This window comes from Octopus sinensis, linkage group LG10 (genome assembly GCF_006345805.1).
Source record: "Octopus sinensis linkage group LG10, ASM634580v1, whole genome shotgun sequence".
Lineage (NCBI taxonomy): Eukaryota > Metazoa > Mollusca > Cephalopoda > Octopoda > Octopodidae > Octopus > Octopus sinensis.
Genome location: NC_043006.1, coordinates 27,852,268 through 27,871,862, shown reverse-complemented (window position 1 = coordinate 27,871,862; position 19,595 = coordinate 27,852,268).

The following is a 19,595-nucleotide window of genomic DNA, read 5'->3' as shown; positions in this document are numbered from 1 at the left end:
GGTGAGCCTGCATTAGGTTATTCAGCAGTTTTATCTGGTGCAGGAAAGATGATGGTGGAATGGTGTAGTTAATAGCAGGCTTGAGTTGCAGACATTTCCACAAATTTGTCAGATTGAGTTTTAATTTGGTGTACTTAAGAGGAGAGATTCACTAATATTCTATGTCAAGAGGACAAGGGGATGTCCTGGTTTTTTCTTAGAGAGTTTCTAGCAACCATTTTTACAAAGCTAACCTGGTGCCAGGTTTTCCCATGATGGCAGTAATACATAAATGATTGTTAAATTGTTAACTTATACCAGAAATTTCCACACCAGCGGTGACATAGATATATCTGTTTGCTATAAAACAAGACAGTTTAATATTGATCCAAACAGTCTTTTGATGTTGTATCATATCCCTTTGACAATATCAAAGTCCATCCATAGATTAGGTTTGCATATGTGAGTTGGAAAGGAGTTTTCTCAGAAGGTATTCTGTGACTAATAACCAAGGATATACACTCTGACAGGTTGCATAACTCTACTGTAACATGTTATCAGAAGAGGGATTGCATGCATACAGCTAACAGTCATGCAGGTTATATTTTCATCAGGAATCAAAATAAGAATATTGACAACCAGAGTAATCTACCTTCGATTAACAACTGGGATATGCCTTTCAGTTAGAAATAACCACAAAATACCTGATGCAGAAAAGGGACTGGAATGCTGCTAAACAATCTAGATGGGATAATCAATGCAGACTCTGTGGAATTAATGCTTGAGGTGTCATCACATCATAAGCTATTGGAAAATATAGTATTACCAGCCTATAAGACAATATAGTGGCTAGAACATTGTTTAAGGAAATCTGTAGAAAGGATAATCTTGAGACAAATATGGGAAGCTACAGTGATGTGGAGCACATAACCACATAATATGAGAAAATACTGGTGGAATGTGTTTGTTATGACTTCAGTATAATGCAAGACCAAACGATGATCTCAAATGAGATAAGAAACCACGCGTAATATTTGAAATGTAGATGTCAACATAAATGTTAATGGTTAGTACTACATCTGAACTGTAATTTTAGACTATTGTGTCTGGGGAGAGTCATTTTCTTTTTGTGCCTTAAAACTATTTGAGTCAAAACTATTGAAAAGGTTGCAAGATGCAACGAAAATTTTAGGACAATAAAAATAAGAAAAACATGAAAATTTTACCGGTGAGTGTGTTACATAAGGCACAAAAAAAATGACTCTCCCCTGACAATAGAATATGCTTCAACACACGAACTCATATAAAGAATCTTGCAAATCAAATCCAAGAACGAAATATAATTTTAGAGTTCTACCAATAATTATTAGAACACTTGGTTACATGATTAACTGCTTTAGTACCAATCTTGAGAAATTGGGATTCACAAAGAAAGAATACACTTAATCTCAAGATAGCAGCTACAAGCTATTAAAGTTAATGTTAGAATATGTAAAACTTTTAAGAAGTTCAGTATATAATTAGAATTACATATGCATATACATCCATGCAAAACTTCCCTGTTGATAATGTCTAAATTCCAATGAAATACAGGAATCCCCTGCACTATGAGAGTAATGAATTATTGAAAAAGTTGCTGTAATGTGAAATTAATTATACCTTTAGTTTCCATGTTATAAAGGGACAAGGCATTTTGACAGATGTTTTCAAAAGAATAAACAAAATTAAGCAACATAGCCACTTTTTATGTACAAAAATAATTTCTAAACATTCACAGTACAATGTTTATATTTAAAAACATTAAAGAGAAATTTGTAGAGAATAAATAAGAATCATGATATGGTACAAACAGGGTACATTCTTACGACAATAGATACAGTGTGAGGAATGGTGATAGTTGAATGAGAATTACTGGTGGACAAGGAACATTATCTTATAGTTCATCATCATCATTTATTTAAGGGGCAAAGAACTTGTTTATATTTATGGTACACCGTTTCTTTGTACAGCTCAGTGTAGGAACTAAGCTCTTGTAATATTTGTTATGTTCACAATTAGGGTTGTTATCTGCAGACTTTTCTCCACAAGTGCCAAATCTTTAGTAGTAGTTTTTGTGATCAATTTATGTGGAATTGGTGGAATTTCCTTATTTTCATCTGTATTCTCAGCTTGCTTTTGTTCTAAAAGCATCACTTCCTTGTTAGATATACTGTCTCTATAAGATACAGGCAACTCACCCACATAGTCCTTTATGATTTCTTCAAACCATTTATCATTTGCAACTGCCATATCTTCCTGTTTTGGGAAAACATGTAAAGTTATGTACACAGTCTAGTGAAAATATTAATAATAATAATAATAGTAGTAATTCTCCTAGTTGCAATTGTAGAGTTAAATCCCACTGTCTGTTATTAGGCTGATGTCTTACCCAGAATGTAATATATAAATGTACAATAATAACTACAACTACATTGGTTGTTCAATTACTATGAAACAACGTCTATACAACCATATGTCCTCCTTTAAACTTAAACATAAAGCGAATTGTATGTCATTATCCAGTAAAATTTGGGAATTGAAGGAAAGTAGAATTGGGTTTAGCCTCAAATGGGAAATAATAAGAAAAGCACAGCCTTATAGGAATAGCAGATATGGGTGTGAGCTGTGCTCTATGGAAACATGAAATTTTTAAGCATAAAGATAAAGGCAACCTGATTAATAATAGATTAGACCTTAGGGTATCATACGTACATAGTGTCACCTGTACCTTTAAATATTTTCAAAAGTAGCACTTTATTGATCTTGTGATTGTACTGATTTTGATGGATACTTACTTTTAATATTGTAGTCTGAAATTAAAGCACATTGCATATATTACAATATAATAAAAGCTATATAGTATAGTTAATCAGTGTGCTAAACAAGGTTAGTACACTATCCATAGAAATTTTTTTTCCTACCTAGTTGATCAAATTTTATAAGGTTTTAGTAATTACTTTATTTATCCCTTTCTTAAGGTGTTCCACCCTCCTGATCTTAGTATATATAAGGGCCTTTTTGTAAGTAGCCCTTCTAATTAAGTACCCTTAAGAAACTACAATATCAGGTATGGAGTAACACACAGAAAACTTTTAAGACCTATAATATACCTTTTAGTTTATAATTAGTATATAGATAGCATGTCCTATAACATCAATATTCCTTTAGTTAATACCAGATATTAGTCTTTATAGATACAAGCTAAGTAAATAAACAATTTTTAGGTTAGATACTTGAATTATTATACATTTCCTATAAGTCTTCTCAATTGACGTTACTAAGGTGTATATATACTTCACCATAGTTTTAGTGATTGAGCTATTTTATTCCTTTTCTATGGTATTCTACCCTACCTGATCGTTTTAATACTTTATAATTGCCTTTATGAAATAAACCTAATTTTTGTACCCCTATAAATTCATACTTAGCTTATTTAAAACAATATTGGTATCTTCACAACTTAAAAATAAACTGCTTAGATTATAATTTAATTAATATATAATTAACATGTTCTTTCATCTCAGTGCTCAATCTTCTTGACATCCCTAAATTTTAACTTTATACAATATGGCTATATTGTTAAAATAGTTTTAGTAATTACTTTATTTAACCCTTTCTTAAAGTGTTCCATCCTCCTGATCTTAGTATTTATAAGGGCCTTTATGTAAGTAGCCCTTCTAATTAAGTACCCCTAAGAAACTATAATATCATGCACAGATTAACACTAATAACTTTTAAAGCCTATAATATACCTCTTAGTTTATAATTAGTATATTAGCATGTCCTACAACATAAATATTCCTTTAACTAATACCAGGTATCAGTCTTTATTGATACAAGCTAAATAAGTAAATAAACAATTTTTAGTTTATAATACTTAAATTATACATTTCCTATAAATCTTCTCTATTGATGTTAATAAGGTATATATACTTTATCATGGTTTTTAGTGATTAAACTATTTTTATTCCTTTTCTATGGTGTTCTACCCTACCTGATCATTTTATTATTATATAATAGCCTTTAATAAATCTAATTTTTGTACCCCTATAAATTCATACTTAGCTTATATAAAACAATACTGGTATCTTCACAACTTAAAATAAACTGCTTAGATTATAATTTAATTAATATATAGTTAACATGTTCTTTCGCCTCAATGCTTCTTTATTAAATACCAGTAAAATCCAATTGATCAATCTCCATAGATACCATCTAATAAGTTAATATTTAAATATATAATATGTATAAATATTAAACTATTTCTATGTAATTTCCTCCCTCTATTGTGGTAAAATTTGGTATATGCTCAAAAGTATTCAAATGAAATTTTATCCTTTTGTTATAATATTATTCTTAATAATCTTCTTGACATCCCTAAATTTTAACTTTATACAATATGGCAATATTGTTTGAAATGGTTTTAGTAATTACTTTATTTATCCCTTTCTTAAAGTGTTCCACCCTCCTGATCTTAGTATTTATAAGGGCCTTTACGTAAGTAACCCTTTTAATTAAGTACCACTAAGAAACTATATCATGTATGGAGTAACCTTAATAACTTTTAAAACCTATAATATACCTCTTAGTTTATAATTAGTATATAATTAGCATGTCTTATAACATCAATATTCCTTTAGTTAATACCAGGTATTAGTCTTTATTGATACAAGCTAAATAGGTAAATAAACAATTTTTAGTTTAAAATACTTGAATTATTATACATTTTCTATAAATCTTCTCTATTGATGTTAATAAGGTATATATACTTTATCATGGTTTTTAGTGATTAAACTATTTTTATTCCTTTTCTATGGTGTTCTACCCTACCTGATCATTTTATTATTTTATAATAGCCTTTATTTATAAAATAAATCTTAATTTTTGTACCCCTATCAATTCATACTTAGCTTATATAAAACAATACTGGTATCTTCACAACTTAAAATAAACTGCTTAGATTATGATTTAATTAATATATAGTTAACATGTTCTTTCGCCTCAGTGCTCCTTTATTAAATATCAGTAAATACCAATTGATCAATCTTCACAAACACCACTTAATAAGTTAATATTTAAGTATATAATATGTGTAAACATTAAACTATTTCTATGTAATTTCTTTTCATCCCTCTATTGTGATAAAAATTTGGTATATGCTCAAAAGTATTCAAAAAAACTTTTTATCCTTTTGTTATAATATTCTTCTTAATCTTCTGAATAACTGTAAATTTTAACTTTATACAATATGGCAATGTTCTTTAAAATATTTAACTATCGTAACCCATGCTAAAACTTCCACTGTATCATTATCAATGGTCTACTAGTAGCTTGCCCCTTTAATTGTCAGCTAACATTCTGATTTAAGACTTCCTTTACCAAATCTCATTATATTGCTTCAAATTAATCTTGATAGTTTTTATGACTATACCCACTATGATTTCTGTCGACTCCCTCAGCCACCTTCCAAAAAGAAACAGCTCCTTGTTCTTTGGCCTTAGATTTTGATATACAAAGATTTGATAAACTAGACTCTAAATTAAAACTGACCCCATAAAACAGTGACAAGCTAGATCTCTAACAAGTCTTTCTTCCTGATACCTTAGTAGCTTCTAAGCTGAAGTGAAGACAGCATGTTCTTTGTCTATCTCCTTACCTTCTTGGAGGTTTAAGGTAACATTATACTAATGTGTCCATCTGTTTTAATTTAATTTAATTCTATGTCTTTATGCAGCTGAGGATTGCTCTGCATTTAAATTGATGTAATGATTGCATTATTCAATTAAATAGAGTTGCTTGAAATGATCGTACTGCATTACCTCTGGATATCCTTGTTGCTTATTTTGATATATATATCAAGGACTGAAATCTGACAAAGAATATCTGACACCTTGCTGTACTCAAGAAGATCTGTCAACCACAACAGAATATTTAGTATATTTAGGAGTTTGTTTGTTAAGGGTGGTCATAGAGTGGCCATTGGTTTCGCACCTATAAAGTGCTTAGCTGAATAGGTGACTCGTCAGACTCAAATGGCCGGAGGCACATAACCTCTCTACAACTGGAGGGAGGAAAACATCATGGTCAGTTAATTTTGTAGAAAACAAAAAAAAAATTCTGCAATGAAAATTAATTGGCAAAGGCTTGGGTAAGATGGAATTATCTCTCTGAGACCAGTATCTGTTATGTCTATGATGAGCCCGCTGCCAGATATAATTCTCCGTATTACCTCTACACCTCTATTATTCTTCACTGTCAGACGTTCTCTCTTCCTTACTCTCAATGTCATTAGAAAACATTTCATCTTGAACAAATTGTACCCTAACATTTTAAAGTAAAGAAAGTATACTGAACTATATAATCCTAGATTACGCTATTCTTGAAACAAAGCAGGATGGATATGGCCAGGAAGGTTTTGATTAAAGGCCTACTCAATTAGTTGTCAATAACAGCAATGATAACACCAACATCTTATCAGAAATAGATGAACTCACTTGACAAATGCCAAGTGTCTCATTTACTTGCACAATGTTGATTTCCCAACTTTTGCCCAATACTTCCATTATTGTTCTTGTCTTTCCTTCATTGTTTTCTTTGTCGTTTCTGCTTCTCTATAATTACTGCTTTTGTTTTCTACTCTTACGAAAATAAGGATAAGGTTGAAATGTCAACTTTGTTTTTCTATTATTGATAGTCATTATTTTTTTTTAGATATTTATTTAACTGAGTGTTAAGCAATTTTTTGTGCACTAAATATCAAATCCATATTATTATATGGTTAATTTCACACTCACACTTTCTAACTAGAGAGGACACTTTATTCTAATTGCCCAAATCTGAATCAGGCAACTTGCCTGGCAGTAAATCATATTATTCTTTCACTAGCTGGAATATCTCACCTGCGCATGCCATGACTACAGTTGATATTAGTACTTTGCTAACTGAATTGGTTGATCCTGGCCATTGACAGTTGTGTGTCCATCTCCACAGCATCTAGAAATATTTGCCATTGATTCAATAAGTTTATCTACCAAAATAGTTCACATCCACCATGCTACATCCCATAATTTATTTCAATGTACCCTGGCTCAGCTGGTTACATGCTATTTAACCTATAGCTGAGACCTTGACAGGTGTTACAACTCTGGGTCAGAGTAGACCTGGGAACAACAGTGGCTAAGGGATGGTTCTACACTCCTCAAAATCCTGGAAGTTCCGAAGCAGGGTTTCACTACTGGATGTAAAGTCATACCCAGGACTAATTGTAATGAAACTGAATAGATTGGTATTATGATCAGCCATTTGTCAAATCTTGATGCTTAAATTCTAGAGGCATGGCTGTGTGATAAGAAGCTTGCTTCTCAACCACACGGTTCTGGGTTCAGTCCCACTGCGTTGGCAAGTGTCTTTTACTGTAGTCTCTGGCCAACCAAAGCCTTCTGAGTGGATTTGGTGGACAGAAACTGAAAGAAGCCTGTCATATGTATATGTGTGTATATATATATGTGTATGTGTGTATTTGCCCCAATCACCATTTGACAACTGGTGGTGGTGTGTTTACATCTTTATAACTTTGTGGTGTGGCAAAAAAGACCAGTAGAATAAGTTCTAGGCTTTAAAAAAATAAGTCCTAGGGTTGATTTGTTTGACTAAAACCCTTTAAGGCTGTGCCCCAGCATGGCCACAATTAAATGAAACAAGTAAAGGATATTGTTATCCTTGGGGATGGTCATATTTTGCCAATTCAACACACACACTATAAATTTGCTCTTCACTTCAGCTTTATTATTATTATCATTTTAGTTTCTTTGTGTCAAATCTCTTTCATCACATATTCTGTGACCTCTTCAATGACTCTTTATCCCACGTATTTCCTCTTGTTCTGCTTATTCCATTTGGAAGAGTTTTGACAAAGAAACTAAATAAAAATAAAGCTGAAGTGAAGATAAATAGTGCATGTGTTTAATTGGCAAAAGATGACTATCACCACACATAACAATATCTGTTCCAACACATAATTTCACATGAAATCTTGCCAGAAGACCAAAGTACGTCATGTTAGGACACCTCTAGATACTTTTTCCACACCCAACGCCTGGTTTAAGCATATTCACATTGAGATAACATGACCTTTCTATATTCCAAGGTGTCTATGATTTTATACAGTTCTGAGATTAAGTCAGAAAATTATTCTGTTATAAGTGACGCATAGCTTTTAAAAAAAAGTTTGCAAACAAAACAGTACATACAGCCATTGCTACTTTAAGTAAGCCAACCAAGATCTCATCACATTCTGGCAATTTTTTTCAATCTTTTTTCACCATGTATACTTGAAAAACATCTGTTTTGCTACTTGAAAATCCTACTAGATTAGTTAAAAACACAAGCAGTTCCTTTTTATTTTTTAATAAAACTGATATCTTGCATTAAATAATTTTGTATAAAATCTTCATCAACTGTTATGTGCCAGTTTGCGACATCAGTGCATTCTTTGAAGTCACTAAATTGGTTCATGTTTCTACTTTGACTTTTCATGCTCTGCAGTTAATCCCCTACATTCACCAATTGTGTCAAAAGTGTCAACTGTGGATTAAAAATTGCTAGAAAGAACTACCATTGTCTGTGTACTATGATTTGTTTCTGTCAGCTGTTGGTGTTGATAAACTTAGAATTGCAAAGTAGTTTAATAGCTTTTTGACATTTAGAAATGTTGTCAGATCGCTTTTTCTTGAGTTTGTGGTTTTGCTATCCACTTAAGTACTTTTGTGAATCTCATTGTTATTTTCCTTGGGAATAACAAAGAGATAAAAATAGCAAAACAAAGCTAGATTATTCTAGGTGAATAAGAATGCACTGTGAAAGAGTTAATTAATCTTTATTAGTGCACACACTTGTTATGCTAATTTGACTGACCAGTTCAGCTAAGTCCTAATCTTTATACACACAGGCACAGGAGTGGCTGTATGGTAAGTAGCTTGCTTACCAACTACATGGTTCTGGGTTCAGTCCCACTGCATGGCACGTTAGGCAAGTGTCTTCTATAGCCTTGGGCCGACCAAAGCCTTCTGAGTGGATTTGGTAGATGGAAACTGAAAAAAGCCTGTTGTATATATACATGTGTGTGTGTGTGTATTTGTGTATCTGTGTTTGCCCCCCCCACACACACACACACGCACTATTGCTTGGCAACCGATGTTGGTGTGTTTAAAAGAGACTGATAGTATAAGTACTAAGTGGTGCTCCAGCATAGCCACAGTCAAATGACTGAAACAAATAAAAGAATACCTATAATTTACTTATCAGTCAATGGACAGAAGATGTTTTCTATGCTTATTATAAAGCACATTCTAAATAATCTAAAAATAATATAGTGTAGTGTACGATGAGTTAATAAAGTAATTAGTAGCAGCCCACCACACATCACAATATCAACTTGATAATCACATAGCAGTGGCAATCAAATTCACATATTAAACATTTTTCTATAATAAAAACAAATAAAGATAGGAACACAATAAACACACTTTCCTCTGAGACCAGTGATTCCCAATATTTTCTATTGCTCTGGCACATGGCTCAGTGGAGATTATTGGGCTCACAATCAATACTCTTTTATTCTTTTACTTGTTTCAGTCATTTGACTGTAGCCATGCTGGAGCACTGCCTTTAGTCGAGCAAATTGACCCCAGGACTTATTCTTTGTAAGCCTAGTACTTATTACATCGGTCTATTTTTGCCGAACCGCTAAGTTACAGGTACGTAAACACACCAGCATCGGTTGTAAAGCGATGTTGTGGGGACAAAAACAGACACACAAACACATACATACATATACATATATATATATGACGGGCTTCTTTCAGTTTCCATCTACTAAATCCACTCACAAGGCTTTGGTCAGCCCGAGGCTATAGTAGAAAACACTTGCCCAAGGTGCCACGCAGTAGGACTGAACCCGGAACCATGTGGTTGGTAAGCAAGCTACTTACCACACAGCCACTCCTGCGCCTATAATAGGTAACGAGTTTTATTTCATGTTGCTCCAGTTCACTCAACTGTAGAAATGAATTGCGACATCACTGTTGCTAAGCTGAATTAGCCTTTGCCTTTTCTTAGGACAACATCAGTGGCATGGAGAGTGGTATATATGGGCAACTGCTAGTCTTCCATAAATAATCTTGCCTGGACTTGTGCCTTGGAGGGGAACTTTCTCGGTGCAATTCCATGGCCATTCATGACCAAAATGGAGTTTTTACCCTTTCTTTTTAGCTTCTGTAAAACTTTACCTTCTGTAAAACTTTGATACTCCTCACAAAAGTAATATCACATTTGAAGATATAATTTTCTAATAGCATTTAAAAAAATGATAAAATACAGAAGATGGGTGAACAAGCAACTCAAAAAATAAGCTTCCACTTTAGTGCATAAAATGCAAATGTAAATTGTGTGATTAGCAAGAAAAGAAATGTAAATAATGCAATTAGTCACAATTGTGAAAATAAAATTCAAGAACCTCTTTGTGGTTGTTTCACATTAATGACTTCATTGAGAAGTGGAATTTTCTTGCTGGTTGGGCTGTGGATTCAGGCAATTCCTAAATCTTGTCTTGGCAAGAGAGGATTGAATTCAAATTCATACAAGTTGTCATAACAAATAGAATGAGGACACAGAGTGCTTTACCAAAAAGTCTTGGGAGCATATCCAGTGCTGAACATCAAAACTTCTTCAAAGCTTTACTTTGAAATTGCAATTCAAGAGCTTGATATTTTTGCAAGTAAATAAGATCTTTCAGTTCATCATTATCTGAAAATTTCTCCAGATTGTAGAAATATGGGTTCATAACCAATTATTCTGAAATTTCCAGGGTGTCAGCAGTAAAATAGTCATCAAACAGTTTTGACATCATTTTCAAATGAGTGCCAATTGCTTCATACATTTCAGAGATGTGGATCCAACACCATTAATTGTCTCTTCATGTGAAATGAAGCTTGACTCCCTCTTTCTATCCTACAGCACCAAACAGGTAACTTTTCTTTGAAGCCATTTAACTTTTCTTAAGCCTTCAATATAGTTGTTGTGGTGATAGACATTAAAACACCTGTGCGATTAAAGAGTGGACTCACCGAACTCTTATAAAGAGTAACATGTCTCATGAAGAAAGAAAGAAGACATTGGAGTCTCGCATGCTGGTAGTTGGAAGTTATGTCTGTGAATATATTACTTTACCATCACTTTGTTAAAATCATATATCCGCAATCAAGGATATAAAAGTGGTGACAAGATATTCGAAGCTTGTATTGGATGGTCAAATTTTTTTGTGCTAAACCGAAGAAAAAATTCTTTGACATGGAGGATTTACTGGCCTGCATGATTCTGTTACAATAATAGCTGCATCAGCAACCACAACAACAACAGCAACAGTTACTGGAATTCATGTTGAAGAAATCTGAAAGTTGTTCATGCTGGATTGGAGAGTTTGTTTGTAATCCAGAAGATATTACTTTCTCTGCATATTTGCAAAGATATGAAGAAATCTTCAAAGAAGAATGTAGCAATTGGACTAACGAGAAAAAAGTGTGACTACTTTTAGGCAAGTTAACCCCTGCCAAACACGAAATATATTGTAATTATATTCTGCCAAAGAAACCAGGTGAGATTTGTTTCGATGAAACACCATTTTATTGAAAAATTTTACTGAAAGAAGTTTTCTGTTCAGTACTTACTGGTAGTGTTTAAATTAGGTAAAAATAAAGACAAAGATTTTGACAAATTATTACCTAGAAGAAAAATAAAAACCAGGGAAAACACTAAAAATATGACCAAGTATTTAAAAACTGGTGATAAGGTGTTTTTCAGAGTGTACAGAAATGGAAAAGAAGGTTGGGAAGATGGCAAAATAATAAAACAGATTGGTAAAATTTTGTACATGGTGAAAGATTCAAAATGGGAACATAAAAGACACATAAATCAGCTGAAAAGAAGGTTTGCTGAAGAAAGAGTTACAAGGAAAGGAGTAACCATGGAAGTTCTCTACAATATTTTTGATTTGCTGACTCCACAAGGAATTGTCGAATCAAGGCGTACCAGTATAAGATAAAGGAAACATGTGGAATTGTTGGAGGTAGTTCTAAAATGAAAAAGATTTAAGCTTTCGAGGAAAGTAAGTCTCAAAAAGGGAGATGTGGTGTGCAAAAGAAAAAAAATTTATTCACTTCCAACAGAAGTCAAACTCAAAAGGGAAGATGTTATAGTGATAGACATTAACTCCTGTGTGATCAAAAGGTGGACTCACTGAACTCTTATAAAGAGTAACATGTCATGTTGAGAAAATGAGAAAAAGAAGGCATTGGAGTCACGTGTTGGTAGTCAGAAGTTACATCTGTGAATACGTTGCTTTACCTCCACTTTGTTAAAATCATATATCTGCAATCAAGGATATAAAAATATTTATCCCTTTTCCCTAAAGACATTTCTTCAGGATATTAATATGAGTGATAATATCAGCTATGTAAGACTATATTTAGGTGAATTCCTGTGATTAAAATACCCCAACCTGATCACATTCATACTCTTCCAGAAAAACTTTAATTTCCCCCTGTGCTACAAAGAGGGGAGTTAGAATATTTCTTTGTGACAACCAATGGGGTTCAGTGCAGAAAAAACAAAACTGCTCACTTCCTAGATTTAAAAAAAAACTGATTTAAAGATGCAATTGTTCAAAACATGATCCAGTTAGTGATCATCTGACAAGTATCAAGGATTTTCTTCAAATTTGGAGACAATTTCTTTGAAGCCTAAAGCCTACTGTTGAAAAAATGGGTAACTTTTAAGTCTGAAATCTCTTTTTTTAACAGTACAGATAAGCTAAATTTATTTCCAAATAATGCACATGCACTCCAGATTGGGAACCTGTGAACAAGATAAAGACCTCGATCCTGTCCGTCAAACGTCAAAAAGCAATGAAGGAATTCAAAACTTCAGAAAACTCAGCAGGGCAATGAAACCCAGTAAAGAGATGCAGTTCATGTACCTACATTAAAGTGAACTGAGTATGTTGATAAAAATTGCGTTTTGGTGCTAATATTGCTACTGTCACTAATAATTAATTTTTAATAAGTCTGCAGGCTATTAGTGACATCAACATCTGAATAGATGCTGATATTGTATATGTTGTGGAAGATTTGACTTGTATGCAGTCACCAGACACTTCCCACTGAGGAGGTCCCATAAATTGCAACCATTTGATAAGGGAGTTCGGGAGTCTATAAAAGACAATTCTCACCTGCTATGATTTATGTGTGTGCTCTTATGCACCAAGCACTTATATGAGAAGATCTCACAGGGTTAACAATGCAGTATTTGGTGTTCTAACAAGACATCTATGTTAAGTAGTTACTTATAATTAAGTTACTGATCAGTTGAACTCATCTCAGCACAATATTTTGGGTTAATCTTGTTATTGATACTCTTGCTGTTTTTGTATGCATATGTTTTTTATGTTGTCTATATTGTGTGGAAGAATTGCTGTTTTTAGGATGATGACAGTAGTATTTAGGAATTAAATAGATGTAAATTTTATTTCTTCCTCTCTAATATATTAATTAAAGGAGGAAAGCAAGATAATGTGGCATTTAATATCAAGAGTGGCTGATGAAATGTCCCTCAGTGATGGGAGAGACATAAAGTCTGGAATGGTAATAACTGGATTAATTTTTTCTTTTTATAGTTACAGCCAACTCTGTCATATTCTTCAATAAAGATGTGATATGTGTTAAAATCTTCGCCTTATTATGCATAATCGTTGACACAGTTGTCAAACTCACTCCAAAAGATGATGCAATCACAACTTTTTCATCTTTATCATGATGCTTTATCATCGCCAACATTATAGCATGATACTTAACACTTTCACCAGGACATTTTTTAGGAGGCATGGGGGCTAAAATTAAAGTTACAAATGAATGTAAATGAGAGAATCTAAAAGATAAATAGATGTAAACAAATCTGAATTCAAAACAATTGCAGTAATCACGCTGCTGCCTAATGGTAGATATTGGAACTATCAGTTCAATACGAGCTCCGAAAGATAGATAAATAAAACAACACAACTGAACTAGGCTACACTACTTTATGGTGTGTATTTTAAAATGATTTCATATGCTTTTATTCTTATTTATTGTAACATGATTTTATGTGCCTTTAATGTTTCTTAGTGTTTTTATGATTCCAATATTATAGATGGACTGACGTAAGGTCGAGTAAAATGACTTAACTTGAGTTTTATTTTTCCATATATTATTTTTCAAAACCAATGTATCTTCGAGAATGACTTCAGTCATTGTGACTTAAGCCAAAGTATCCCTGTATATAAAATTATACAAATAGTTAGCATCAATAATTATCTTGCAATCATGCAACCTATAATTGTTAACAAAATATTGCTGTGATTTAACAAAGGAGATGAGTCCTGTGACACCCATTGTACTATAATTCTTATATAAAAAATATTGGTCATTCAGCACTTTCATTTGTTTTCTCTGACACACATACAATGTAAAATCTGTAAAAGAAAGAAAACTATGCACAAGTATAAATCATAACATTTAATATTTAATAAATAAAGGAATGTAAGTAAGTACAGAGAGTAGTGTGGAATGTATTAATGTAAAAATATAAATTGAAAAGATACAAAATGACTAAAAAGAGAAAGGTTCACACAGACTTCCATTTGGACATGTTGCAAAGTAAACAAAAATATCCAATTCAAGATTGAAGTTCATCTTCATGCCAAACTCAAAATCAAAGCTGTGCTAAAACTGAGGATATCTTTTATTTTCCTCAAATCTATCTAGAAGGGAACATAGGAATGTAGTAAATTTGTATTTCAATGAAACAGAATGGGGAAAGAAACGGGGTGTGAAGAGAGGCAATCATTTCTAATTAATCTGTATTGTCAGGAATATATTTGAGATAAATCAACTTAGTATTTAACAAGAAAGTTTTTCAATAATGTACAATTTGTTAAAGGCAGAAACCATGAGGAATTGTTAGAACCCCATTGGAATCAGTTGTTAAATGTTTCTAACAGAAACTGGCAAAAACAATTTGATTATAGGTTAAACAAGAAGGGAATAGATATAGAGCTGTCACATTAATTTACAACCCAAATAGAATTGTGTATTCATATTATGATAAGACATGATTTTGTCAGAGGTTACCTGGATGCTATATAACTACCACTCTTTTTTTAATCTAGCTAACAAGAAGTTTAGCACAAGGCTACAGAAAAAAAACCCCACTGTGATGAATAAAAGATTAATTTCAACACTCAGATAGTATGATAGTAACTTATAAGTAATATGATCAGTGTAAGACTTGAGTAAAAAATGTTATTTCAAATTTAGAGCTGAGTGTTTTTTCATCAAAAGAGGAAGCTCAGATATTGTGATGTCATTTTGACCATGCTAAAGTTGTAATATAGAATATTACTAGCAGGACCCATGAATATTTCATGGAATTAATGATAAACCTATTGGGTTATTTCTGAAAACTTTATCCAAAATTGTGCCTAAAAACTAACCAATTAGAGCAAATGGTTAAAACATGATCTTTATAGCTAAGTGTTATCTGCTACATCCAAACGACAACTATAAATAAAAAGGAGAGCAAATAGTTTGTCATTTATGCTTTTGTCAATCCATTCTGCTACAAATATTTCACATCAGGATACTGTTCCTTAACAATGTGACCTACTTTTCAACATACATTAAGGAATGTTTGAGCTTGTCATCCTGGCCATACACACAAAAGAAGAAAAGAATTTATATTTTAAAAATTGAACTGTTAAATATATATATATATATATATATATATATATACATAATGTATATATATATAATGTATATATATATATATATATAATGTATATATACTAGCTGTTGTACCCAGCGTTGCTCGGGTTTTCTGTGTTTAGGATAAGCCTATGCCATTGTAACTGTTGCTTGATGAAATTTCTTTCTGAATCCTATGGATGAAATCATGTTCGAAGTACTTTAGAAGAGGTACCTGATAATTCCCAGGTTGATTGGAGTGTAGTTCAATTCCACACAAAATATCTATTTTTTTTGTCAACATCGATTTTTTGTCAACTCTACATTCCGCATTCAACTTATGGACATGAACTGTAATGACATGTAACATACCTTAAAAATTGATAGAATAGTCTCTGAAAAAAGCTGATACGTGCTTGTGCTCTTCTGATTCCTCTGGAATTAAATTAAAACCTTTACCGTATCCCCTACAACAAAGCTTACCTAAATCTCGAATTTCATTAAAATTGGATGAAAAAAAAGTTACAGCCCCAAAAAATAAAATCCCTATGGGTATTTGCACACAAAGGCCTATTATTTTATAAAACCACTGCTCAGGTGCAATTATCAATTTTTTGTCAATGCCATATACTAACATCAACTCACTGCCACAAACCTTGCTCACTCATCAATTTTCATCAAAATCGGACAAAACTGTAACAGCTGCAGGAAAAATAACATTGTTATGGGAATTTCCATTCAAATGCTTGATTGAGCTCACAAAAATTGATGCCAACTGGGCATTATTGAGTTTTCCAAAAATTCCAGCTTTATTCAAACTTTAAGGCATGTGATCTACCTATGTGCCAAAAATCATTAAAATCGGTTGGACAGCGTGGGAGGAATTAGAGTAACCCCAAATACACAGACAGACAGACAGCATTACACATTTATATATATATATATATATAATATATATATATATATATATCAATATTATAATGGGGAGGCCAGTTATAATATCAACTGCTCTACATCTTAGAGTGTGCTTCTTCTCCAGATTTATGTTTTTTTACAAATGATATGTATGTATAACATAATCATCATCATTGTTTAACATCCATTTTCCATGCTAGCATAGGTTGGATGGTTCAACCGGAGTCTGGGAAGCCAGGAGGCTGCCTTAGGCTCCAGTCTGATCTGGCAGTGTTTCTACAGCAGGATGCACTTCCTAACACCAACCACACTGTGAATATAGTTGGTGCTTTTTACATGCCACCAGCACGGAAGCCAGTCAAGGTGGCGCTGACATCAGCCACATTCGGATGATGCTTTATAGGTGCCACCAGCACAGGTGTCACAACTACAATTTCCATTTGATTTTTATTTTGATGTTGATGTACTTGACTCAATAGGTCTCCTCAAGCACAGCAAGTTGTCCTACGATCCAAGGTACATTGGATGGGCTGGGGCTGCTATGTGAAGCTGGTGCAGGAAACAGCCATGAACTCACTTCATTTGTTGGGTCTTTGCAGTCACAGCATATCTCCAGAGGTCTCGGTTTTTCGTCATTGCCTCTGTGAGGCCCAACGTTCGAAGGTCATGCTTGACCACCTCATCCCATGTCTTCCTGGGTCTACCTCTACCCTGGATTCCTTCAACTGTTTGGGAGTGGCACTTCTTCACACATCTCTCTTCATCTGTCCGTAGTACATGACCATACCAGCGCAGACGTCTCTCTTGCACGCCACATCCAATGCTTCTTATGTCCAGCATTTCTCTCAGGGCACTTACACGATGTCGTGTGTGTACACTGACATTACACATCCAGCGAATCATGCTAGCTTCATTTCTTTCAAGCCTACGCATATCCTCCGCAGTCACAGTCCATGTTTCATTACCGTGAAACATGGCAGTTTGCACACATGCATCATACAATCTACCTTTCACTCTGAGTGAGAGGCCCTTTGTCACCAGTAGGGGTAGGAGCTTTCTAAACTTTGCCCAGGCTATTCGTATTCTAGTGGTGACACTCTCTGAGCATCCACCTCCACTACTAACTTGGTTATCTAGGTAGTGGAAACTATCAACTACTTTTAGTTTCTTCCCTTGGAGTGTGATGGAATCTGTTTTCTGAGTATCAATGGTGTCTACTGCCCCTGTGCATCTGCTGCACACAAAATCTATCTTCTCAGTTAACTTTCCTTTGAAGTTGTTGCATCTCTTATGCATCCATAGCTTACACTGGGTACATCTTATGAAGTTTCTATCTACATCTTTTCTACAGGTCAAGCAGGGCCACCTGCCTGAGGGTGTGTGTGATGAGTTCACCTTCCTACTTACTAGAACTTCGGTCTTTGCTACATTGACTCTAAGGCCTTTTGATTCTAAACCTAGCTTCCACCCACCAAATTTTTTTGTCTAGTTCTTGTAGTGATTCTTCTATGAGGGACAGGTCATCAGCATAGAGGAGCTCCCAGGGGCAGCCCGTCTTCAATTACTCTATTATTGCCTGGAGGACTATGATGAATAAAAGGGGACTGAGGGCTGAACCTTGTTGGACCCCTACTTCTACCAGGAATTCTTCACTATACTCATTGCCAAACCTAACCTTACTAATGGCCTCTCTGTATAGGGCCTGTACAGCCCTTGTTAACCATGTGTCAATCTCCAGTTTCCGCATCACCCACCAGATAAGGGATTGGGGGACCCTGTCAAAGGCTTTCTCTAAGTCCACAAAAGTTAAGTAGAGGGGTTTATCTTTAGCTAGGTATTTCTCCTGCAGTTGTCAAACCAGGAATATGGCATCAGTGGTGCTTCTACCCGGAACAAAACCAAACTGCATCTCATCTAAGCAGGCTCTCTCCCTAATGAGATGGGCTATGACTCTCTCCGTGACCGTCATCACCTGATCCAGCAGTTTAATACCCCTGTAGTTATTTCTATCTAGAGCATCACCTTTACCCTTGTAGCAGTTGACTATGGTGCTGCTACGCCAGTCATTGGGTATGACACCATTATGAACTACCTGGTTTACAATGTGGGTGACTAGGCCATAGCCCACACCACCAGATGATTTAAGCATCTCAGCATTGATACCTGATGGGCTGGGGGCTTTTCCTGGCTTCATACCCTTAATTGCTTTATCTACTAGGGAGCTGTCTATTGGGATAGCTGGTCCCTCAACTGGATCAACATTTGGAAGGCTCTCCTCCTCCCATTCATTCTCCACATTCAGCAGTCTTTCATAATGGCTTCTCCAAGCCTCTTTCTTTTCAGAAACATTGGTTGCTCTTAAATACAAAGACCCTCCCGGGTGAAGAATGTACCCCTCAGCATAGGCTAGTCATTAATGACTTTAGGCTTGAGGCTAACCCTAAACTCTAAGCCCTAAACACCAGGTGTGCATATTCTTTACTTTTTCCAATTTACTTTAATAATATAATTTTCTGTTAGTAAATGATTTTCTCTTACACAAACCCGCAACAATTTTGATTTTGAAGTATTTAAAAAATTATTTGGAAATTATAAAGAGAAATGAATGGCAGAATCAGTGTCCCTATTTTATCTCCACCCCACCAAAAATAAAAATTAAAAAAACAGTGGAAAGTTTGGTAAATTTACCCCAAGTTTTAGAACTAGGGGGAATATTAAAAAAAATTATTGGATAATTTGCGCCCTCACTGCCACTTTTTTTTTCCAAAAATTTTTTCGAATTTCTATATTTTCAATATAAGAGATTAGGATGTTGCCTCAGAAACACGTTTT